This window comes from Notamacropus eugenii, chromosome 7 (assembly GCF_028372415.1).
Source record: "Notamacropus eugenii isolate mMacEug1 chromosome 7, mMacEug1.pri_v2, whole genome shotgun sequence".
In the NCBI taxonomy this organism is placed as follows: Eukaryota; Metazoa; Chordata; class Mammalia; order Diprotodontia; family Macropodidae; genus Notamacropus; species Notamacropus eugenii.
Window position 1 is genome coordinate 73,905,539 of NC_092878.1, and position 26,196 is coordinate 73,931,734.

Below are 26,196 nucleotides of genomic sequence, written 5' to 3' on the forward strand. Positions count from 1 at the left end.
TGTCCTTGAAGGTTAGAATTTTCTTTTTTTTGTTTTTTGTTTTTTTGTTTTTTTGTTTTATTTTTGCGTCCAAGTGCTCAGCATTATGTCTGTAATATATTAACCACTTGCTACATTTTTATTCATACAGATGTAAAGAATAGGGGAATATTTATTGGTAATAATGGTAAATGATATACTGGAGCCATTTCAAGTCAACACATGAAAACTGATGTTTAAGTATTGATTGTTTTATTCCTTATTTATACTTCATAAATTAATGCCTTATCACTTATACCTTAGAAATTAGAAAACACTAAAAATCAAGATTTGATTTACTATTTCATTGACTGTCTAGAGTCTTGGCTAGAGAAAGTGATGGGAAAAAGTGTTAATAATAAAGACTAAACTTAAAATTGTGTCCATCTACATTCTCACAACCCTAAGAAATGATTATTAAACATTTACCATCATATCCCTGAAAATAACTTATATTCTAATGTCTCTGTACACCTTACAAAGTACTGTTTTTTTCAAACTGACCTTTGAGGTAAACAGTACATGAAATTTCTTCAATATACAAACAAAAAGGGAACAGAGCAAAGATGGTGGAGTAGAAAGACAGAAGAGCTATAACTCTCTCCCCCCCCCCCCCATATATCATAAAATATCTGTAAAAAAAAAAAATGACTCTAAACAAATTCTAGAGTGGCAGAAGCTACAAAACGACAGTGTGAAAGAGATTTCCAGCTCGAGATAGCCTGGAAGGCCGACAGGAAAGTTCTATCACACCTGGCTCAGAGTGGAGCACAGCACGGTCAGGACTGGAGCAGACTTCAGGATACAGAATAATGAGTAGCAGCTGTGGTTCCCAGATTTCTCAACCCACAAACCCCAAAGACAGCTTGAAAGGTCAATAAGAAAACTTTTTCAACTGGGTGAGAAGGGAGCTGGGGTGGATCCATAGCCCTGGACACAGCAGCATCCATTTTTTGGAGCCCTCTACCTAAAGACCCTGGGAGAACTGAACAGTCAAGCTAAGCCTCCATCCTGAGTGGTGGTCCTGGGGTGAGGAGGAGCACCTGCGTGGCGGAACTGGTGGAGGCTCTGGAAAAAGAATCCTACTCACAAATCCTGGGCAGAAAAACTTGCGGATGTTCCCAGAGCAGAGCATAGGACAGGAGGGGAGTAAACTCCTCTCCCTTGATTGTGCCACCTTGGAGGAATTGAGAATTTACAGGTCCCTAGAGTATGCTCTCCACTTGACAAAGGATTTAAAAGTCAAGTAACTGGCTGAGAAAATGCTCAAAAAAGGGAAAAATTAGACTATAGAAGGTTACTTTCTTGGATAAAAGGTATGTTCTTCCACCCTTTCAGATTAGGAAAAACAAAGCATATATTAGATGAAGACTTCAAAGTCAAGGCTTCTACATGCAAAATCTCCAAAATAAATATGCAAGGGTCTCAGGCTACGTAAGACCTCAAAAAGGATTTTGAAAATCAAGTAAGAGAGGTGGATGAAAAATTGGGAAGAGAAATGGGAACAATGCAAGAAAATCATAAAAAGTGAATCAATACCTTTCTAAGGAGACCCCAAAAACTGTTGAAGAACATAGCACCTCTAAAAATAGAATAACCCAAATGGCAGAAGAGGTCCAAAAAGCCAATGAGGTGACGAATGCTTTAAAAAGCAGAATTAACTAAATGGAAAAAGAGGCTCAAAAGCTCATTGAAGAAAATAGTTCCTTAAAAATTAGAATGAAGCAGATGGAAGCTAATGACTTTATGAGAAATCAAGAAATTATAAATCAAAATCAAAAGAATGAAAAAATAGAAGACAATATGAAATATCTCGTTGAAAACACAACTCACCTTGAAAAGAGATCTGGGAGAGATAATTTAAAAATTATTGGTCTACCTGAAAACCATGATTAAAAAAACTATCCTACACATTACCTTCCAAGAAATTATCAAGGAAAAGTGTCCTGATAGTTTAGAACCAGAGGGTAAAATAGAAATGGAAAGAATTCACTAATCCCCTGCAAAAAGGGAGGCCAAAAGGAATACTTCTAGGAATATGGTAGCCAAATTCCAGTGTTCCCAGGTCAAGGAGAAAATATTTCAAGCAACTTGAAAGGTACATTTGTGGAAATACAATGAGGATAACACAGGATTTAGCAACTTCTACAATAAGGGATGGAAGGGCTTCGGACAAGATATTTCAGGAGGTAGGATTAAAACCAAGAATCAGCTACCCTGAAAAACTAAGTATAATACTTCAGGGAAAAATGGTCATTCAATGAAGTAGAAAATTCCAACCATTCTTGTTGAAAAGACCAGAGCTGAATAGAAAATTTGACTTTCAAATACAAGAATCAAGGGAAGAAAGAAAAGGTAAAAAAAGAAAAGAGAAGCCTTAAGGATCTCTTTAAAGTTGAACTGTTTACATTCCTACATGGAAAGATGTTATTTGTGACCCATGAAACCTTTTTCAATATTAGAGTAGTTAGAGCAAACACACACACACACACGTATATATGTACATGTATGTATATATGTATATGTGTGTATATATGTACATACATATATACACACATACACACACATGTATATGTGTGTGTAGGTGTGAATAGAAATATGTGTATGTTTATGTTGTATACATTTAGTTATGTATATATATGTGTGTATGTATATGTGTGTGTATATATGTATATATATGTATATATATTGTGTATATATATATATATGTATATATATATATAGAGAGAGAGAGAGAGACAGATGACACATGGTGAGCTGAATATGAAGGTAAAATGCCTAAAAAGAATAAAATTTACTGTTGATCATCATGTACTAGGAGTAAGAGAAAGAGAGGTAGAATGTATAGAATGTAGCAAATCATCTCACATATAAGAGGGAAGAAAGAGCTTCTACAATGGAGGGGAAGAGAAAGAAGATGAAAGGAAACAATTGAGCCTTACTCTCATGGAATTTGGCTCAAGGAGGGAATAACACACATTGAAATAGACATGGAAATATATTTTACCCTTCAGGAAGGCAAGGGGGAAGGGGATAGGAGAAGGAAGATAATAGAAGGGACAGCAAATTGAGGAAAGGAATAATCAAAAGCAAACACTATTGTGGGAGGACAAGTCAAGGCAAAGAATGGAATAAATGGAGGGTAGGATAGGACAGAGGGAAATGTGGTTAGTCTTTTACAGCATAAATATTATGGAAGTGCTTTATATTGTTACACATGTATGACCTATATTGAATTGCTTGTTTTCTTGCCGAGTGTGAGTGGGGAGGGAGGGAGAGAATATGGAACTCAAAGCTTTAAAAATGAATGTTAAAAATTGTTTTAGCATGCAACTAGATCTCAAGCTATACAGACAATGGAGTATACAATTCTATTTTGTAGAATCTCATACACACCTACACACACACACACACACACACGTACACATATGTATGTGTCTGTAACTACTCTATTGCTACAAGAAAATAGAGGGAAAGGGGAATAGAAAAAGTGTGGGTGATGGAAGAGAGCACAGATTGGAGAAAGAAGTGGATGGGGTGCATGCTGTCCTGGGGTGGGGGATGGGGAGAGATGGGGAAAAAATTTTCAGTTCAAGTTCTTGTGGAAGTTAATGTTGGGAACTGAAAAATAAATAAATTACATGTTTAAAAATATACAAATTAAAAAGGGGCTCAGAAAGCTTAAATACTTTGGGTTTCTATATATTTTATGAAAGATCCTTTCCTAAGCTTTGAAAATAAAATGTATTTATATATTATAGGGTAACATTGTAATCGTTTATTCTCATCTACAGTTAGTCCATTTCCTATTGAGTTATACATTACATTTCTTAAGTACTTCACAGAATTACAAAATTTAAGAGTTAGAACAAATTTAAATGTTTGTCATAGTCCAACCTTAAATGTGCTTCTCCACCAGGATGTGTGACATAACCCTTAAACATATGTCATATCAAATAAAACACAAAAATTATTTAGCTCTTTGAAAGAATATGAAAAATAATTGAAGGTTATAACTTTCAGCATTTGGGTTGTAGGGTACAAATTTTACATGGAGACAGCTTCCCTTGACTCCAGCGATTTCTGGAGGTATAACAAAGAAAAAGGAAGAACCAATAGATGACTCACAGCAGGAATATTGATTTGTTTGTTTGTTTTTCACATTAGTCATGTTATAAAGCAGAGTTTTATAAAGAAGAAGAAGAAGAAGAAGAAGAAGAAGAAGAAGAAGAAGAAGAAGAAGAAGAAGAAGAAGAAGAAGAACAAGAAGAAGAACAAGAAGAAGAAGAAGAACAAGGAGAAGAAGAAGAAGAACAAGAAGAAGAAGAAGAAGAAGAAGAAGAAGAGAAGAAGAAGAAGAAGAAGGAGGAGGAGGAGGAGGAGGAGGAGGAGAGGAGAAGGAGGAGGAAGAGAAGAGAAGAGAAGAGAAGAGAGAGAGAGAGAGAGAGAGAGAGAGAGAGAGAGAGAGAGAGAGAGAGAGAGAGAGAGAGAGAGAGAGAATGCTTTGATCTGTATTTGAACTCCACAGTTTTTTTCTGGATGTGGATACCATTTTCTATGATGAGTCTGTTGGAATTGTCTTAAGTCTTCACATTATTGACAAGAGCTAAGTCTCCCAAAACTAATCATCACTAATTGTGGATGTTACTGTACATAGTGTTGTCGTGGTTGTGCTCAATTCACACAGCATCAGTTCATGTAAGTCTTTCCAGGTTTTTCTGAAGTCTGCCTGCTCATTTCACCATTTCTAATAGTATAATAGTATTTCATTAAATTCATATACCACGACTTGTCCAGTCATTTCCCAGTTGATGGACATTCCTTCAAATTTCAATTCTTGACTATCACAAAAACAGAGCTGTTATAAATATTTTTGTACATGTGAGTCCTTTTCCAATTTAGAATCTCTTTGAGATGCACACCTAGCGGTAGTATTGTTGGGTAAAAAGGCATGCCAAGTTTTATAGCTTTTTGGGCATAGTTCCAAATTACTCTCCAAAATGGTTGAATCAATTCAAAACTCCATCAATAATTCATTAGTATTCCATGTTTTCCACATTTCCAACATTTATCATGCTCTTGTTTTGTCATGTTAGCCAATCTGATAAGTATGATATGGCACCTCAGAGCTTTTTTGATTTGCATTTTTCTAATGATTAGTGATACAGTATTTTTTTTCATGTGACAATAGAGAGCTTCAATTTCTTCCTCTTAAAAACGTTTCTTTATATCCTTTGACAATTTATCAATTGGGGAATGATATACATTCTTATACTGTCAACTCATTTCTGTATGCATTTTAGAAATGAATTCTTTTTCAGAGACATTGACTGTAAAATTGTTTCCCAGCTTTCTCGTTTCCTTCTAATTTTTGGTTGAATTGACTTTGTGCAAAAACTTTTCAATTTAATGTAATCAAATTATCCTTCAGACATTTAATGATGTTCTCTGTCTCATTTGGTCATAAATTCTTCCATTTGCCTTAAATCTAATAGATGAACTATTCCTTGCTCTCCTAATTTGCTTATATTATCAGCCTTTATACCTAAATTGTATACCCATTTTGACTTTTTCTTGGCATATGGTATAAGATGCTGTTCTTTGCCTAGTTTCTGCCATACTATTCTCCAGTTTTCTCAGCAGTTTTTGTTAAATAGTGAGTTTTTATCCCAGAAACTAGAACCTTTGGGTTTATCAAATAATGGATTACCATAATCATTGACTATTGTGTCTTGTGTATCTCACCTATATCACTGACCCACCACTAAGTTTTTTAGCCAGTACTGACTAGTTGTAATCATTGCTGCTTTATACAATTTAAGATGTGGTACGACTGGTTAACCTTCCTTTTCATTTCTGATAGTCTGATTAATATGGCACTAAATGAATAAGTTGATTTATGTAGACTTGTTGTTATAGTATTAGCTTGGCCTACCCATGAGTAACTGATATTTTTCCAGTTAATTAGATCTGACTTTATTTATGTGAAAAGTCTTTTGTTCATATGGTTCCTGGGTTTTTCCTGGCAGGTAGAATGCCAAATATTATATGTTTTCTATGATTACCCTAAATGGAATATTTCTTTCTATCTCAGTGCTGTACTTTGTTGATAAAATACACAAATGATGATGATTTATGTGGGTTTGTTTTACACCCTACAGTTTTGTTAATCTTGTTTACTATTTCAATTAGTTTTTTACTTGATTCTCTGGATTCAGTAAGTATGCTTTTATATCATCTGTAAAGAGTGATAGCTTTATTCTTTCCTTTGCCTGTTTTAATTCCTTCAATTTCTTTTTCTTCTCTTATTGCTATAGCTAACATTTCTAGTACAGTATTGAAAAACAGTGGTGATAATGGACATCCTTTTTCCATCCCTGATCTTGCTGGAAATGCTTCTTATTTCTCCCTGTTACACATAACGCTTTTGCTGATGGTTTTAGATAGAGGCTACTTATTATTTCAAGGAATACTCCATTTGTTTCTGTGTTTTCTAGTTTGTTAAAGGAGATTGGTAATTGTATTTTCTCAAAAGCATTTTCTGCATCTATTGAGATAATCATACAATTTGTGTTAGGCTTGCTGTTGATATGGTCAATTATACTGATAATTTTTATAATATTGAACTAGCCCTGAATTTCTGGAATAAATCTTACATCATAATAGTGTATAATCCCTGAAATAGTTACTTTGCTAATATTTTATATTTTCATTTATATTCATTAGGGAAATTAGTCCATAATTTTCTATCTCTGTTTTTGGTCTTCCTTGTTTAGGTGTTAGTACCGTCTTTGTATCATACAAAGAATTTGATAGAACACCTTCTTCACATGTTTTCCAAAATAGTTTAGATAGTTTTAGAATCAATTTTTCATTAGGAGACAGAGCCAAGATGGCAGAGGAGAGTAACTACTTACCTAAGCTCTTAGACAAACTCTTTCAGATACCTCTAAAAAGAGAATCTGACCAAATTTTAGAGGTGCAGAATCCAATAGAAGATAGACTGTGGCAGGTTTACAGTCCAGGACAGATGGCAAGGTTGATGGGAAGAATCTGTTCCATGGAGGTGGAGGAGCATATAGCACACAGCATAGTACATCACCAGTGTGGCACGGTGGAGCAGGAAAGTCCTAAGGCAGCCCAAGGCAGTGACAGCATGGTGGAATGGCAGAGTGGCAGCCCAGTATGGGAGACCAGTGGAAACAAGCAAATGAGAGGCTCTGAGCCCCAGGTATCAGGCACAGCCACTCCTGAGCCAGCAGTTTAAATGTCTGTAAGTCACCTACTTGAGCTTCCAGGAGTCAAAATTGCAGAGTGATTGGTAAATTCTCTCTACCTCTCCCCTTGTGGACCTCAAAAGAACCATAAAATATTTCCCCAGAAAAATCCTGGATCAGTGGGATCAAAAGAAGTGGCAAACTGTCTCATAGCTAGGAAAATGGCTAGGAAAATAGCTAAAGAGGATTCCTCTTACTGTGGTGGACAGGAGCTGTCCCAGACAATCCCACCTCAGTGGGCCAACAAAGAGGAGCTCCAGGGGGGTGGAACCTCGAACCAAGACCTAGGTGCCTCAGGGCTCCATGGAAAACAGGAAGGCAATAAGGCAGCTGAGATCACCAAGCACTGAGCTTACCTTGGCTGTAGCCCAGCTGAGGAGATCTCCCATGACCAGACCACCCCTCCCCCACAATTAAAAACTAGGTGCAGGGCTAATGTGGGCAAACACACACACACACACACACACACACACACACACACAGAAAAGACATCTGACCTTTGCTTTCTCACACCAGCCAGGTCAGAACCAGGTTCTCTAGCTTGTAGATGAAAGAACCAGAGGCCACAGTACTCAAAGCATCATCATCATGAATAAGAAGAAGCAAAGCAAGAAGGAAAAGACCATAGAATCTTTCTATGGGGACATGAATACCAAAGAGGTCCATATTGAGACTGCACTCCCATCTGAAACTTCAGGGGGGACTCTAAACTGCTTGCATGCACACACAACACTCTGGGAAGAATTGAGGAAGGACATAGAAGAAAAAATGGCCAATTATTTTAAAAGTTTGAAAAAAGAATTCACTGAAGAGAACAACTCTTTAAAGATGAAAATTGAACAAATGGAAAAGGAAGCACAAGACCTAACTGGGAAAATTGGACAAATGCAAAAGGAAGTACAAAAAGTAACTGGAGAAAATAATTCCTTAAAAGGAATATTTGGACAGATGGAAAAGGAGATGTAAAAGTTAACTGAAGAAAACAATTTGATTAAAATTAGAATTGGATAAGTAGACATCAAGAATTAGTCAAACAAAATCTAAAGAATGAAAAGATGGAAGAAAATGTAAAACATCTATTTAGAAAAACAACTGATCTGGAAAATGGATCCAGGAAAGAAAATTTAAGAATTACTGGCCTACCAGAAAGTCATGATGAAAAAAAGAGTCTGGACAATATCTTCCAAGAAATCATCAAGGAAATCTGCTCAGAAGTGCTTCATCCAGGGGCAAAGTGGTCATCGAGAATCCACCATTCACCTTCAGAAAGAGATCCCAAACTAAAATTGTTGCCAAATTTCAGAACTATCAGGTGAAGGAGAAGATAATACAGGCAGCCAGAAAGAAACTATCCAAATATCCAGGAGTTATAGTCAGGGTCCCATAGGACCTTGCAGCTTTTGCAATAAAAGATCGAAGGAAGTGGAATATGATATTCCATAAGAAAAGGAGCTGGGATTACATTCAGGAAAGGAGATGGACATTCAATAAAATAAGGGATTTCGAGACCTTCCTGCTTTTGGAGTTTCCCACAAAGTTTCGTAGTTTGTCTCATTATTGTCATTCTCTTGAATGAAGCTGTTGATTGTTTCTATAATTTGTTGTTTAACCCACTCATCCTTTATGATTAGACTGTTTAGTTTCCAATTAGTTTTTGGTTTATGTTTCCATGGTCTTTGATTACATATAAGTTTTGGTGCATTTCAGTCTGAGAAAGATGCATTGACTATCTCTGCCTATTTTCATTGGATTGTGAGATTTTTATGCCCTAGTACATGGTCACTCTTTGTATGTGCTCCATGAACCACTGAGAAAAAGGTATATTCCTTTCTATCCCCATTCAGTTTTCTCCAGAGATTTATCATATCTACCCTATCCAGAGTTTTATTCACCTCCTTAACTTCTTTCTTGTTTACTTAAAGGTTATATTTATCACGTTCAGAGATGGGAGGTTGAGGTCCCCCACTAGTATAGTTTTGTTGTCTATTTTTTCCTGTAAGTCCCTTAAGTTTTCCTCTAAGTATTTGGATGCTATACCACTTGGAGCATATATATTTAGTAATGATATTGTTTCATTGTCTATGGGGTCTTTTAGCAGGATATAGTTTTCTCCCCTATCACTTTTGATTAGATCTATTTATGCTTTTGCTTTGTCTTAGATTAGAATTGCTACCCCTGCTTTTCTCACATCGGATGAATCACAATATATTTTGGTCCAACCTTTTACATTTACCTTCTGGGTATCCCTCCATTTCAAATGTGTTTCTTGCAAACCACTTGGTACTGGCTAAGAGACAGAAGGGTGGATAAGTGGAATAAGCTAGGTACTCAAGACACAGTAAGCAATGAATATAACAATCCTCTGTTTGATAAACTCAAGGACCCCAGCTGCTGCGACAAGAACTCACTGTTCGACAAAAATTGTTGGAAAGACTAGAGGCGGAAACTAGGCATAGACCAATGCCTGACAATGTACACAGCTATAAAGTCCATATGGGTACATGATTTAGATATAAAGATTAGTAGTTTAAACAAATTAGTGGAGCAAGGAATAATTTATTTATCGGATTTACGGAGAAGGGAAAAATTTTTGACTAACCAACAGATAGAAAACAGTTTGAAGTGCAAAATGGATAATTTTGATTACATTAAACTGAAAAGTTTTTGTGCAACCAAACCCAATGCAACCTAGATTCAGAGGTATATAGAAAACTGGGGGGGAGGGGGGAGGGGAATATAGAAAAGTGGGAAAGAATTTTCGCAACTAGTGTCTGTGATGAAGGCCTCATTTCTAAAATATGTAGAGCACTGAATCAAATGTCCAAGAATATAACCCATTCCCCAATTGAGAAATGGTCAAAGGACATGAACAGGCAATTTTTAGCTAAATGAGACAGCTCATGATAGAGTTTGCATGAGGAAGAACAAAATTTTGGTGAACAAAACCATTCAGTCCTAAATCTACTAACTTTGAGTGGAAAACCTAAACATCACCATAATGCATGAGGCTATCCAATTCATACTCTGAAGGAATATTCACTAAAAGATACCTGAAAGATAATACAGATGCTGTTTGAAGGTCTCTACTGAGGAACCCACCACCACCTAAGGTGTCACATTTCCCTTTGGAGAACTCAAATTTTTAGAAAGATTTTCTCAACATCATATGAAAATTTGCATCACAGGTTATTCTCATTACTCTTTCTAGAAAATTATCCAGCATTTTCGATTGCAACTAATGGTAGCAAACAGAGCTAAATAAACTAATCACAATATTTATTTGGAAGAACTAAAAAATTTAGAATCTATATAAAATATTTTATAGGATAAATGTGGAATGATCTGCTGGACCTCAAGTAATCTATAAAGCAACAATTATTTAAAGTATTTCCCCTTGGTTAAAAATAGAAAAGTGGGTCTGTGGAGCAGACTAGAGAAGTTAGAATCAAGGGAAAAACCCTCAGTAACTAACCTTAGATAATCCAGAAAGCAAAAATTATTTTGAAAAAAAATTCCTTTTGGCAATAATTTCTTCAAAAACTACAGAATGGTTTGACAGACGTTCCATTTAGACCAATAGGATATACCATATACTACAATAGACTCCAAATGGTCTTATAATCTACATATTAAGGAGAAAACCATATGAGAATCAGATAATTGATTTCTCACATCTACTAAAAATATATAGATAATTTTAATTATATGAAAAACTTTTATATTAACAGGGTTCACATAATTAGTATGAGAAAACACCAAATTGAGAGGAAAACATGAAATTTCATATCAAATACCTCTTAAGAGGGTCTGACATCCATAATAAATAGTTCACTAACTGAAAATATTTGAGGCCAAAAGTCATTTCCCAATGAATATAACGCAAAGATTGTGAACAAATAGTTGCCTAAAGAAGAGATGCAAATTATTAACCTTTATAGGAAAAAATGCTCCAAAAACTAATAATAAAAGCATTACAAATCAGAACAACACTGAAGTTACACCTTACTAAAAAGAAACTAGCAAAGATGACAAATGATGGAACTTGTCAGTACTGGAGAACATGTGGAAAGACAATCACACCATTATATTTTTAGTGGAATTGTGAATTGGACCAACATTCTGGAAAGCAATTTGGGACCATGTCAATAATATCTATACATTTTGACCGAGACATCTCATTGCTAGACAACAGAAGTGAACGGTTAAATGAAAGATCTTATACACAGCAAAATATGTATAACACAAAGTTTATGTATTAGCAAATAATTCACAACCGAATAGATACTCATTTGTTAGGGAATGGCTTAACAAAGGTGACATATGAATATAATGAAATATATCTATCATAACTTAAGAAACAGTGAATATGATAAATACAAAGAAGCAAAGGAAGATTCATATGAACTGATTTAAACTGAAAAAAGCAGATAATGGTAATAATATAAACAATTATTAAAATATATAAATTCAATGAATAGCAAACAAATTAAAACCATAAGCTATGATTTTACAATGTCCAATTTCACCCTGAAATAAAAGATGAGAAATTATCAGACTCTGTTCATTTTACTGAATTGTTTTATTTTTCTTCTCTTACTTTTTTCCCCTTATTTCAAATGCTGTCTTTATGGGAAAGGAGTAGGAGGATTATATAGAGAAATGTAGGTGATGAAGAAAAGATAGAAATAAAATCAATCAAAATATAAATCTTTTTTGTACAAATAAGAACGTAAAATATATTGAGAAAATACTACTTTATACCTTTTATCATATAAAATAGGAATAAAAGTACCATTCATAAAGGACCATCTATTTAAAAGCAAGAACTACAAAGAGCATTGTGGAAGATTAACACTGGAGTGAGAATGCTTTGTTTTCAAGTCAATTCCTTCTTAAAAACAGCTGGCTGTGTGGTCCTGGGAAAGACACTTTTCTTCTCAGTACCCTCCAGAAACTCTGAGACAGTTAGCTACTAAATAATATCAAACCTGGAAGTCTCACTACAAAAATTTACAAATACAGACCAAGTATAAATTTATATATGTGTATATATATATATATATATATATATATATATATATATATATATATATATATATATATATATATATATATATATGTTTACATGAAATTCTAATAGACTAAAAGAAGTTCAATTATCTTTAAATCACTGTTATAAATCCAACATGATCACACTGAATATTTTTACATATTACTATAAAATGCTTGCAAATATTTTGTTGAACGTTCTAATCAATATCTTCCTGCCACATTTCATTTTTTCCTCTACAATTTGAAAATAATAGCAATTAAAAGAAATAGACTATGGCCTTGTTGGTTTCTATCTATAATTTCTATGAAGGTTTTGAATAAAGTAAATTGAAAGAGGGAACCTAAAGATATTGAAATAAAAGCCTTTATGGTACTCCAACACAGCAGCTTGTGTGTGTGTGTGTGTGTGTGTGTGTGTGTGTGTGTGCATGCAAGGAAGGAAGGTGAGATACAGAGCAATGGGGAAGAACAAAACAAAAGTAACCAGTAGTTATAAAAGTGTTACCTTTTCACAAAGGATTTTTTTCTCTTTTTTCCTTTAGTATAAAACACTAAACTTTGTGCCATGACACAGTAGGATATGTAGTTTCATACATGATCACATGTAAAACTAGATATTGTGTTAAATTCCACCTTTTTAAATCCTTTTCATTTTTTAATATATATAAAACTTTTGTTTTTAAAATTACTTCCATTTCACAAAAAAAAAAAAATCCCTTCACAATAGATCAATTTTTTGGATGAAAGTAGGTAAGAAAAAGGAAGGGTGGAAGGAAGGAATGGTGAATGAAAGGACAGAAGGGAGAACAGAAGGAAGAAAAGAAGGAGGGATTGAAGGAAGGATGAAAAGAAGAGTTGTTTGCTTTACCTCAATAGCATCACATTCTTACAGCAATAATAAAAAAACCCTAAGATCCACTTCCACAGGGACAGATTTCAAGTGAACCAAAATAACTCAAATAAATCGAAGTCAAAGTAAGAGCTGGAACCCAAGTTCACAAAGTTTTGTAAGCATTTCTATTGAGAATCCTACAAAGTTTCTCAGTGATAACCTGCTTCAAGTAAATGGAGGTAATATAATAGCAAGGAACACAAGGTACACAGGAAAGCCCACTGTACAGGTTCTTATATATGTTTTTCTAAAAAGAAAGCAACTTCTGAGGGGTCAGCAATTACTTTAATACAGCACATATGTCATCACTTAGTTCAGGGGGAGAAGTCAGCACCCTGAACTTCAGAGAAAATATAGACAGAGAAACAAAGAGCAACCAACAAAGAGGGCTTCCTACTCTCTGACTGTAAGCAATACATATATCACAGACCAACATACAGATCCAACAGTCTGACCATACATACATAGTTCCCAGAGGCAGAAGCACCAATTTATAGGTTTTCAAATCGGGGGGGGGGGGGGGGGGAGAGTGCTCCTTAGTGCCTTCCCAGAGTCTCTCATCTGGCCAAACACTTCCAATGAGTAAGCCCCAAAGTATAACCTCACCTCAGAGTATTTATACACTTTTTCAGTCAGAGGGCATCACAACCTTTGAGAATCACTTCCTCATTAAATATTAACAAAAGATAAAGGCCTTCCCTAATCAAGTTTTCTGTAATTGGCAGGCTCACCCATGGGTGAAGAAGATCTTTAACTCTCTAATTAATATTGCAGGTAAGGAACAATATCATATCATTAGTGTCAGGCCATTTCTATTATAAGTAATAGGATATCACTAAGAAAAACAAGCAAAAACAAGAATGTGTTTGTCTACTTGACTTCCACAACTTCTCTTTCTTATTTCTACTCCTGCATATTCGTGTTCTTGAAATTATCCCATTGTTTTGTTTCCCTTCTTCCTCAACACATAGAATGGGGTCTGGCTTCTGTTGGGTATGCTCTAGCTCTCAATTTTCCAAGCATATGTATGTGGAAATTTGCTGAACAAAGAATAGGAATGACGTTTTTCCATTACATCTTTTATGTCCCATAATTATTTCTGAGACCCATCTAGTACAAATTATTGTACAATGCCTTAGTGAACCTGCCAATTTCTTTTATGCTGGGTACTAGGTACTGCTTCTTATTCATATGATTAAAAACTACATAACACAGGACCTTGCATATTCTAGATGTTAAATAGGAATTTTTATTTTTTAAGTTGGTTAGTTTTCAAAAAAGGTTACTACATTGTTTTTATGCAGACATATTTGACTCTTTATGACTCCCTTTAGGGATTTCTTGGCAAAGATACTGAAATAGTTTTCCATTTCTTGTCTTCCTGACATCAGGCTGGGCACTCTATCCACTGCACCATCTTGCTGCTAAGAGAAGGTAACTCAAATCTTGCACCTCTGTATTTAATTTTTAAATATGTCAGGAAGAACTATGTTCAAATAGCACCTCTAACACTTCATATCCATGTGATGATGGACAAATCATGTGATCTCTCTGAACTTCAGTTTCTTCTTCAGTAAAATAACACCTATCTCACACTTTTGTCTTAAGGCTCCTTTGCCAACTTTAAAGTGTTATTTAAACTATCATTGTCATCACCACCATCATCACCAACTATGATACCTTGAAATTAAGATGATTATATGTAGTAAATATCTCCCTTTGACATTTCAAAAAATGTTTTTACTTTCATAGGTGTTCATGCTCATTCCACCAATTCTGTAACCCCTCTAAGCCTTAGGAGGTGGTCTTCATGAGTTTCAGTAAACAAAATATCTCACAGGGACCAATCTTCAAGTAACTTTATCCTGGACTTTGGATTACTGTAGGAAGTTTCATAGGTTGTTATATTCCTACTTTATAATCAAAAATCATATTTCTCTTCTTTAATATTAGAAATGGGCAAACTGTCTGAAGGAATCACCTTTCATACAATCAATAAATACAAAGCAGTACACATATCCTTTTTAGTTCATTAAGGAATATACTCGTTTTCAACTGGTAGCAAAATCCTTCCTCTGCTTTGTACCACCTAGTCAAACACATAAAAACAAGCACGTGAAAAGAATAGAACCCAAAGACAAATACGTACAGCTGACCAACTGATATTTTATTTCCAAAAGGAAATTATCACAGTCTCACCCTGTTCATATTTTCTCCCAAAGAACCATGCAAACACAAATATTGTTACCATAACAACATCCATACCACTGATTTATTTATTGTGAACTTTTTTCTTAGCAAATACTGTAAAATGATCCCAGCATTTACATTTACCTCCCCAAAGAACAATAAACAGTTGACAATTAACTGGTAATTATTTCCACCTGCTGAACTCTATTTCAAGACATTTTGATTAATTAATGGCAAAAATCTATCACTATCAGTTACTGAATTTAAAAGAAAGCACCAAAAACACATTCCTCAGTCCAAATTAGCATTCATCTAGAATGAGGTCTTGGTCCATTTTCTGGGTCGTTGCCACTGAACTCATTACACACATAATTGGAAAAAGCAGCCACTGTTAATCAATATAACAATATGATTTCCTTTATGAAAGTTAATCGCAATTATGGGAAAGGCAGAAAATAAATTTAAGGAGAAAAAAGAGAAAATAGCATTCTGATTCTTAACATTTGAACCTTATGATTTATCCCTTAGGCCCTAGGGAAAAGACCTTTGCTTTTTGTCAAGTATATTTTCTCTCTCTCTTTTTTTAAAGACAAGTCAGCAATGCAATTTGAGGTCGCTGCACTCCTGCAGAATCCTCATCAGAGTTCTCATTTATTACAGTGAATAATGCACACTAATGTTTTAGATCAATTAGGCTTGGATTTCACTCTGATTTAAGGTTATAGAGAATAAACCAGCTCCATCTCTCAGCCCTCCCTTCTCCCTCCAGAGATTAATGTACTTTCTATAGTGTATGAATTTTCTAACCACTGTGTACAAGTTTGGCTTTTCCCATTTTTAATCTTCATCAAGTTCTCGAGGCAGTAAACAAAGCCCAGTCCGGGAACTGAAAGGAGGAGGAAATGTGAATGATCGTTTCTCCTTAAAAATTCATGAGCACGTTGGCATTGGTAAGCCAACTGTGAACACTGGGAAATTTCATAAATCTCAATTGACAAGCTGAATCTCATGAATTCTATGGGAACTTAGCCAAATAAATGCATTTTAGTTTTCTCTCTCATTTGAAAAAAAAATGCACCTTCCCTTCTCAAATCTAGAGAATGCTTAGCCATGATCCTGAGCCTTAGCAAGGGCTTAGCTTTCTTCCCTTTTTGATTCTATGTTCATGATGTGGAGTCATATTTTTCTAGCCATTAAGCAAGATATTACTACTCTTTTGTATGCTAAGATGTAGACAAGAATGGCTCAGGAAAGGCAAGTGTGGATGGGTCATAACTGACATTGTTAGCTGAAGAACCCACATTAATCATCTCAAAGATCATTAGAATATTGAGAAGGGGGGAGCATGTATCTTGCAGTGAGGGGACGTAGTGGTGGAATGTGATGTAGTGGGGGAAAATCACCAGGTCCACTAATTAGCGAGGACCTTCTTGGTTCAATTGCTGATCTTACTGAGTTTGTGTTATTCCATGGAAACAAGGAAAGTTTGCTTAAAAATCCAATTCTCAATTTAGCAAATGCCTGACCCGATATGATTTTAGGTCCTACCGTTTCAGTTCTGATGTTTTATTTTTAAATCCTTTGACATGCTGATTTAATCAAAGCAAGTAACTCTATTTCTATTGGGCCCAGTTTGACAGTGGGTGTCTTATGTAGAGAGTAAGTACAACATTAGACTTGTGAGAGTGAAAAAATCATTAGGATGCAGTAATACTGGAAGGAAAACTTAATAAGTTTAATTTCATTGTAAAACAGGACATATTTGAAACACAATTTGTTTTCTGTGAGCTGTGAGATTATCTCAGCAGAGTCTCCAGACTCTTGGATTCCATGTATGAAGTCAGCTAATTGATGAGTTCTTTTAACTGACTACTGATTTTACTGCCTGTGTGACTTTGGGGAAGTCGATTAATATTTCTAATTTTTCTTATGGAAAACAACTAGATTGAACAAGATTATTCATGTGGTCCTTTTGAGCTCCAGACCTATGATACTATGATCTCAAGATAAGTTGATTCTGTGATAAGGGTAGTAAAGTGGAAAAGGGCTGTCCTTAGAGTTATGCATTCTGAATCTTGATCCTTGCACAGTCATTTACTATATGTGTGACCCTGGACAATATTCTAGTTTTATAAAAAGGATAGTGAAGTATATAACAGAAACTGTTGTATTTGAAGATGGAAGTTAAATATTGGCAATTCTATTTACTGTTTGACCATGAGCAGACTAGTTAACATCCCTGAATCTAAATGTCCTCAGCTGTAAAGTACAGCACTAACTATTCCAGCACTAAGTTGTGAACAAGACACTTTGTCAATCTTAACATACTATAAAATATGCGCTATTACATAAATGTGACTTTGTGCTTGGTCCTAACATACTTTTGGTAGTATGACCATAGAAAGTCTAGTCAGTTTGCTCTGCTGGGCTTCTTTTTCTTGATCTGTAAACAGGGGTTGAACTAAATAGATTTGAATTTTCTTTTCACTCCTAATATTCTATGTTCTAACATTCTATGATCCCATCCAAATCCAATATTCAGTGTCTATGATTAACAGTTAAAGATAACTTGATAGAATTCACAGACAGCTGGCCTCAAAGCCAGGAAGAGATGAGTTCAAGTACCTTTTCTAATATGTGCTGCTGTGGGACTCTGGAGGGGTCACTTCAACTCTCAGTGTTTTAAGTAACTCACTAAGGTAACGAGGTTGGTTGGTCTTAAGTGTTCTCCAAATGCTGACCTGTGATAAAATCTCATCAGCCTGCAGATGCTTTAGTACTAACATTCTTTTACTTCTTTACAATGATAGTCAAAAAATCAGGTTAATACTTTTTCCTTCTCTTTTTTATACTGTTTCCCTCTACCAGCTCTATCCTTCGCCCTAACTTCTTATTTCAATGTGGCAAAATCAAATTTATTGATCACAGAATAAATATTCTCCTCACTACATGTTTTCTCCCAATCCCCTTCCCAGACTCATTTCATGTTTTATATCCCATGTCATTTCTTTCAGTTATTCTTAATTTTATTTACCTTGTGACCAAGATTCTTTTAAAGGTTCTGTTTGTAGTTGTATAAGGTACTCTCCTCTTTTAAATTTACCTCTCAGGAATCTCTTAATTCCTAATATCTCTCAATTATTTTCAATGTTTTCTTTTGTTTACACATATCTAACTTCAGTTCTTTATTTGGAATTTTGTCCCAGGGTTAAGCATTGGTCCTCTCATACAATTTGAATGGAATGGACTGATCCTCTTTTCTCTCATCTCTAATTTCGGCTTCTCCCTCCCCTTGAGTGTTTATGCTCAGAGACATGACTGTCTTCCCTTTTTGGTGAGCCTGATCAGAGCTGCATGCATCATAACTACTTGAAACAATACTGTTAATACAACTGTGGTCTTCATGCACTTCCAGTTTCAGTATGCTTCAGACTTCAAAGCCCTGGAATAAACCAAGAATGCTGCAGCAAATCTTTCCTAACTGTAATATCCTTGGTGAGACCAATGACAGGTTTCAGGAATGTTTACCTGGTTCACGTTGGCTTCCCTGGTTAAACTCTTGTCTCAGTGCCCACAGGATTCTTCCTGGTTGTTATTTTAATTCTAAATTGGATAAATGAGTTCACTGTTTCTCTTTGTTTTTCTTGCTTGTTATTTAAAATGGTGCCCTTTCTGTAATTTTGCTAGAACACTTATGGGAGAGTTATCTCCTCTATGACCTTTCATGTCACTATCTTAATCAGAAGTCCAAGGGCTTGATTTTGAAATGAGAATACTGAAACCCAAAGAGGTAAAGTAATTTGTCCAAGATCACACAAATTATGAGTGAGAGAGCTAAGCTCAAAATCCAAATTATGTGAAAAAAAAATGTTCTTTTTCTTGATGATACAGAAATTGTCACTTCATACAGCTAATAAGCTTTCACCCAAAGGAATGCCTCTCAGAAATAAAATAAAAATACCCAGAAACAGGGAACTGAATTGCTTCAGAGTCCATACAATTCCAAAATGAATGGTTTTCTATGATTCTATTCTGAAATAATACATTTTAGAAACCTCTAAAATTCAACCTATCATAATTAGTAAACTCTGAATATTTAATACATCCTAAATTAAATTGTGTCATATTTTAATTGGTGGCGTAGTGGATAGAGTGCTGAGCCTAGAATTAGGAGAGCTCATCTCCATGAGTTCAAATCTGCTCCCAGTCATGACTAGCTGTGTTACCCCGAGTGATTCACTTAACCTATTTGTCCCAGTTCCTCATCTGTAAAATGAACTGGATAAAGAAATAGCAAACCCACTCCAGTTACTTCGTCAATAAAACCCCAAAATGGGGTCACACAACTGAAACAACTGACCAACAAGAAAATATTCTAATCCATGCCATGTATATAGGATTTAAAGAGGAAATAAGCATTTAAAAAAGGAAATTAACAGGCAAAGTGATTATCAAGAAACCTTGGTTTACTTTTGTTCTAACTTAACTAGTTTTTGGGAAAAAAATCTCAGAATTAGAAGGGATTTCAATTATTTTTTACTCAACTCATATATGAATTGCACTGCCCTCTGAAGTACTGTAATAGGAGTTAAAAATCTCCCCCACCCATTGATAGGCCTCAGGTGGGGCTATGGAGAAAGGTTTGATTAGGGGAGGCTTATTTCCTATGCAGACCCACATCTTTTGCTCATTACTAGGAGGTTTTATTTGGGAGCTTACTTTTGGAAGAAGGTTTGTGTCCCGGATGAGACTCTGGGAAGCCTCTAAGCAGCCACCCAGCTTTGAAAACCCAGATGTTGGTGCTTCCCTCTCCAGTAACTACGTATGTAATGATCAGACAATTGGAAGCCTGTCTGTTGGTTTTTATTTCTCTGTATTTTCTCTGTTTTTTGAATAGATAGGAGGTTTGGTGACTTTGGAAAAGTAAAAGATAGAAAGATGTGTCTGGAAGTATTTGGTTGAACTAATTAAAGGGATTGTTGACTTCTCAAAAGTTACCTTTCCTTTTATAAATGCAGGTCTAAGAACCTGTGATAGCAGGTCACTCTATGTTGGGGTGCTTACTGATACAAGTATCTCCAGCAGGTTACTCAGCTTCTGCCTGAAGACTTCTAAGGAGCGAGAACATCTAAAATCTTTGTATCATAGAATTTGAGAATCAGGTGGGACTTCAGTTTTCTATCACCCAGAGCAACCTGTTTCACCTTTTTAACAAGTTAAATAGTTAGGATTTTTTCCTGCATGAAAATAAAGTCCACCTCGGTACACTGAGTCAAAAACATTAACAATATAAGGTATTTCAAAAGTCATGTTTATATGGCTAAGAATCCCTTCTTTAACATCCCAATAAGTGGTCTCACAATCCCTTTTTAAAAACTTCCATTGAACAAGAAACTACTGTCACCTAAGACAGTCCATTTATCTTATATTTTCATCACCTCCAGTTCTGAATATGCTTCCCTATACTCCACTATGATCCCATAACAAAGAATGAAAAAAAAATAAAATTAAAATTTCAGTTAAACCCACCAAACATCAATTAATTTGAAAGGGAATGCAATGGTCCACACCCATGTTCCCCCACTACTGCAAAGAAGGGAGGAGAGGAACTGTTTCTCATCTCTTTTCTGTGGCTAAGACTGAACATAAAAATTATACATTTCAGATTTGATTTGTTGAAGTTATTGTGCTCATATTTTCTAAGATCTACTTACTTCACTGTGTATCAGTTTGTCTTTTCCCTATGCTTTTCTGAAATTTTCATATTAACTGTTTCCTTTTAATGTGGCAATAATAGTCCATTCTATTCATGAAGCACAACTGGTTTAGCCATACCCCAATGAATGGTTCAAATTTCAGTTCTAACATTTAAAAGCAGGGTGACCATGGGAATTTCATGAAAGACCTCAGAGACTTGGTTTCCTTAAATCGAAAATGAGGAAAATCATGCTTTCCCTGCCTCATAGTGTCTTTTTAAATGCTCTGAAGTGCTATGTGAAGGTGACTCATTAGCTAAATTCCTATCATGGTTTAACTAAAAGAGAAAATTATTTTGCCAAGTTCAAAAGAAGAAATGCAGTGGTGGTCACCTAGCCAGGCATCACTTTTCTACAACTGCATCATACTCCTCTGCCTTCAAGCAAAATGAAGGTGCCACCTGATTCATTAAACTTCTCCTAGTCTTCCTAAATAAAAGTAGTTTCCCCTTTCTCATATTTCTAAAATTTCTTTAACCTATAATATTTTTATATTAAGGGACTGTCTTTTTTTGAACATTTTTCTCCAATACTTGGCACAACATCGGGCACAAAGTAGCTGATTATTGATATTGAATACTTACATATTGATTTACATAGAGTTCATATCGTTTTCTTGGCTTGCACACTCCACAAGATTAAGGAAAATGTTATTATCAAACACTTCCCAAAGTCAGAGGAACATAGAGTGACATAATTCAAGCTGGAAAAGATTAGAAAATCCATCCAGTCCAACTCTGTTCTAGAAACAGCAATAACAAATCAAATTATGTTGTTTTTTTAATAGATTACCTAAATTTTTCAATCTATTCCTCTCCCTAATCTCTCCTATAAAACATTCTTTATACCTAACACTTAAAACAACTCAGACAAAATATTCATCAAAACTAACCAACATATCAAAGAATCTTAAAGTATAGCAAAGTCTTCTCCTCTGTCTCTTGCCTCTGCAAATAATTTCAGGAGGGAATGTCTTTTGATATCTTCTCAGATTCAGTTTTTGTGAGTTCTTTTGTTCTTTAGTTTTATGTCATTTTATCACTGTGTGTATTGTTTTTCTGGTTCTGTTTACTATACTATGCATCAGATTATATTATATATCTTTCTCCGTTTCTCTGCATTCATAATTTTCTTTGTATCTAATAATATATTGATATTCCATTACAGTCATGTACCAAAATGTATTTCACTATTCGGTAATCAGTTGACACCTACTTAGTCACATTGAATACTTTGATATAGGAATATCAAGTATATGGAACTTTTCTTTTTGTCATTTACCTCACTTTTCAGAAAAAATTTTCAATTTTTATCCAGAAGGACTTGAATAATATATAATTGTGGCTATATTTCCACAATCTTTTCAACTCTGACAATTGCCATCTTTTGTCATCCTTGACAATTTGTTTGGTGTGGAGCAAAACCTTAAAGTTGCTTTAACTTGCATCACTCCTATTATTAGTGATGTGATGTCTCCTCTCATGTTATTGGAATTTTTTTTTTGTAATTCACAAACACTGATCATGTATCTGTAGAGAAATGGTTTACAGTGGCATGCACTTGTGTTAGTAATCTATATAACTTGGACATCATACCCTATAGCCAATAATTGATATAAATTCATGTGTTGACTTCTTTCTTTTTTATCCAACTTTCATTAATTTTGTTTACAGAAACATTTTAATTTCATAGAATCAAAATTATTTACTACGTATGTTTAAATGACTTAGAAACTTTATTTAATTAGGAATTCAGAACCTATCATTTGCTGTGATCTGATTTTTGGAGTAATATTTAATATGAGCATTATATATCTATTTTTAAATGTCGGTGTTATGTAGCATAAATAAGTAAATTAATTAAGGTAGTATTGCCAGTTTTATTATATGACCTCAGCCTACCCCTGAGTAACTATATTACTCTATTTTTATTTTGGGGAAGAATGTTTTGTAAATATGTTCATATAATTCTTATGTATTTCTTGCCAGGTAGATTTCCATGTGTTTTGTACTATCTGTAGTTATTTTAGATGGAATTTTGGGTCTCTTCCAGTTGTTTCTAAATATGTAGAAATGTTGTTTCATGTGGACTTATTTTATATCCTACAACTTTATTAAATTTGTTAATTGTTTCAACTTTTCTTTTGGTTGATATTTTCAAGTCTTCGAAGTATGCGTCATATCATCTGCAAAAAAAATGCTAATTTTGTTTCTTCATTACCTCTTCTTATTCTGTCAATTTATTTTTCTTGTCTTATTGCTATAGCTGAAATTTTTAATATATTATTTTCCCATAAAACTTAGTCCTAGCTATGGGCTTTAGTTCATTTTTTTTTCAAACTTTCAATTTTGTTAATCTATCCTTTGATTTTTAGGATTTATAGATTGATGTATAATTGGGTATTTCTGATTTGCTTTTTTTTCACTTTTTATTTTCATTACCAATTGATTGATTTATACTTTCTCTCTTTTACAGATATAAGAGTTTAGAGATGTAAATTTCCTCCTACATTCTGCTTTAGCCGAAACCTACAAATTTTGATATGTTGTCTAATAAAATTATGTTTATTGAATTTATTGATTGTTTCCCTCATTTTTTCTTCGATCCACTAATTCTTTAGAATTAGATTATCTAGTTTCCAATATTTTTTTTCTTATGCTTCAAGGCCCTTTATTAAATCTAATCTTGTTGCATTGTAGTACAAAAGTGGTATACTTAATGTTTCTACCTTTCAGTATTTGTTTATGTCCATTACCCTCCTGATCTATAGTCTGGTCCTTACCCAGGTAGGGTCCTTGCTCCTTTGTAACTGTGAATATTTTTCTTTGCCTGGAACTGTGCCTTGAAACTTAAGAAAAGTTTACTGAGCCATCAAATGGCACTACATCCTGTGCCCAGTAGTATAACATTGGTCTCCTGGAAAATTTCTGACCAGGTATTTAGTTATGCTGTTATTGTTTGCAGCTGTCATTTCCAAGGTCCACAACCACTGCAGTTTATACAACACATGTACTCTATTCCTGGTCAGCCCTGTGCCTCCAGAGCTACTTGATCTATCTAAGCTCCCCAGGCCTGAAATTATGATTTACTTTGACTTTTTCTGCTCAACATTTTTTTTTTATTTTTTTTTTGTGTGTGGTTATTTTGTAGGAGAGGTTTTGGGGAAGACTGGCAGTTGTGATATTTCATTCCTACCTTCTTGACTCCATCCTTATTCCCAGTTAATAATTGTTAAGAAAGTTTTGAATTTTTTCATAATTTATTTCTCAATAATTTATTACTATTTTTAATCTCATTTTGGTATCCAATCTTTCGGTTTTCCTTGTATGTTCTCATGCTTTATTAATGCTCTTTTGTTTTTCTTTTTGAGTTTGCCAGGTATGCCTTTCTCCTTTCTATTTTTCCCCATCACTCATTTTTGAGTCCTTTTCATTTTCTAATGGCTTCAACTTAAAGACAGAATGCCACTTTTTCTTTAATATACTTGTCATAGCATCTACAGGGTCCTGCAACATAGGTCCCTGCCCAACGTTTCCTCTAGTAGAGAAAGACTTGATCACTTCAATAATATAGACTGACAATTCACTCTGATTCTTTCTTTGGCTCTCTTTCCTTCTCTAGATAGGGTAAATGGAAATGTGCTCTTTTTTATGGAATAGAAATAGATTGATCCAAGCAGAGTTACTTCAACCCTGCTGATCCCTAACCTAGGGCATGACTTCAATCAGAAAGTAGCCCATTTCTTGTTCATCTAATCTTTCTTCTCAATGACACATGGTGAATCAGAGATTGTGTCTTTGCATTCGAGTTAAAAAGAAGATTGAAAGGTAGGTTTTCATTCTTCTTTGTCTTAGAGATTCAACTCTAATTGCTCTTCATCTGGTGCATAAGTTCCTTGTGTTTTATAGAGTTAGAGACTTAAAAGGGTTCAGAGAAAGCAACTAAATTGCCAACTTACTAATCATGTATTCAAAGATTTTCAACTCATTTTACAGATGAGGAAACTGAGGACCAGAGGAGTTAACTTACCTGTACATAACATAAATAGAATGTAGGAGCAATGTGACTTGAACTGAGGTCTTCTGATTCAAGCTCCAACACTTTTTCTCTTTTGTCATTACTACTACTCAGTTCCCTACACCCAATATGTAGTTCAGATAACTAGGTAGTAGGAATAATACATTTATCTGAATAAACCCAATGCCTGCCTACCTTATCCCAGATCTCCCCACCATTTCTCATTAAAAACATTTTTCCCAAACAAAAGTGATACAAAAGAGAATGACCATGATTATTAGTCTCTTCTGGAAGCAGATCCTCAGTTAGATACGCTCTTGCAAACCTTCTCCTATGAGAACATATATTAACAGCTCATAGAAAGCCTAGTTGACTCAGCCTTGAAACAAAGTATTCTAATGCAACATGTGTCATATTTCCTGCCTTCCAGCACTTCATCTTCTAGCAACTGATCACATGAGAACTAAAGGTGTGGTCTGAATATTCTCCCTCTTACTCTGTATGCTAGTCTTTTTGCCAATTTATCTTGATTGTGTTATTTGCTACTGTGGTTCTGATCAATGACTTAGAACTGTTCTGATAACATCCAGTTTAAATCAAGTTTCAGATTAGTATGCACAGATAATGATTTGTTTGACACAATTTAACATTTGCTGGATAAAATACTATTCACTGTAGATTATTTCAATTAAATTGAGATGTCATTGATGGTCCATGTCATCTAAGAAAATATAAATTTTAAGAAATTGATTCTTGAACCTTTAGGAGCAGAAGGGAATATTGAAAAAAAAACTGTTAGCTTTATACTTAGAATACTTGAATTTCAATCCAAGTTCCACCACTTACATAGTTGTGATTTTGATAAGTCACTAAGACTCTTTAAGCCTCAGTTTCTCATTTGTCAAATGGAAAGAATATTTGTAATAATTACCTGCAAAGAGTAATCTTGGAGAAAGAGCCTTATAAACACTAAAACTATGTATATATAAGGTAA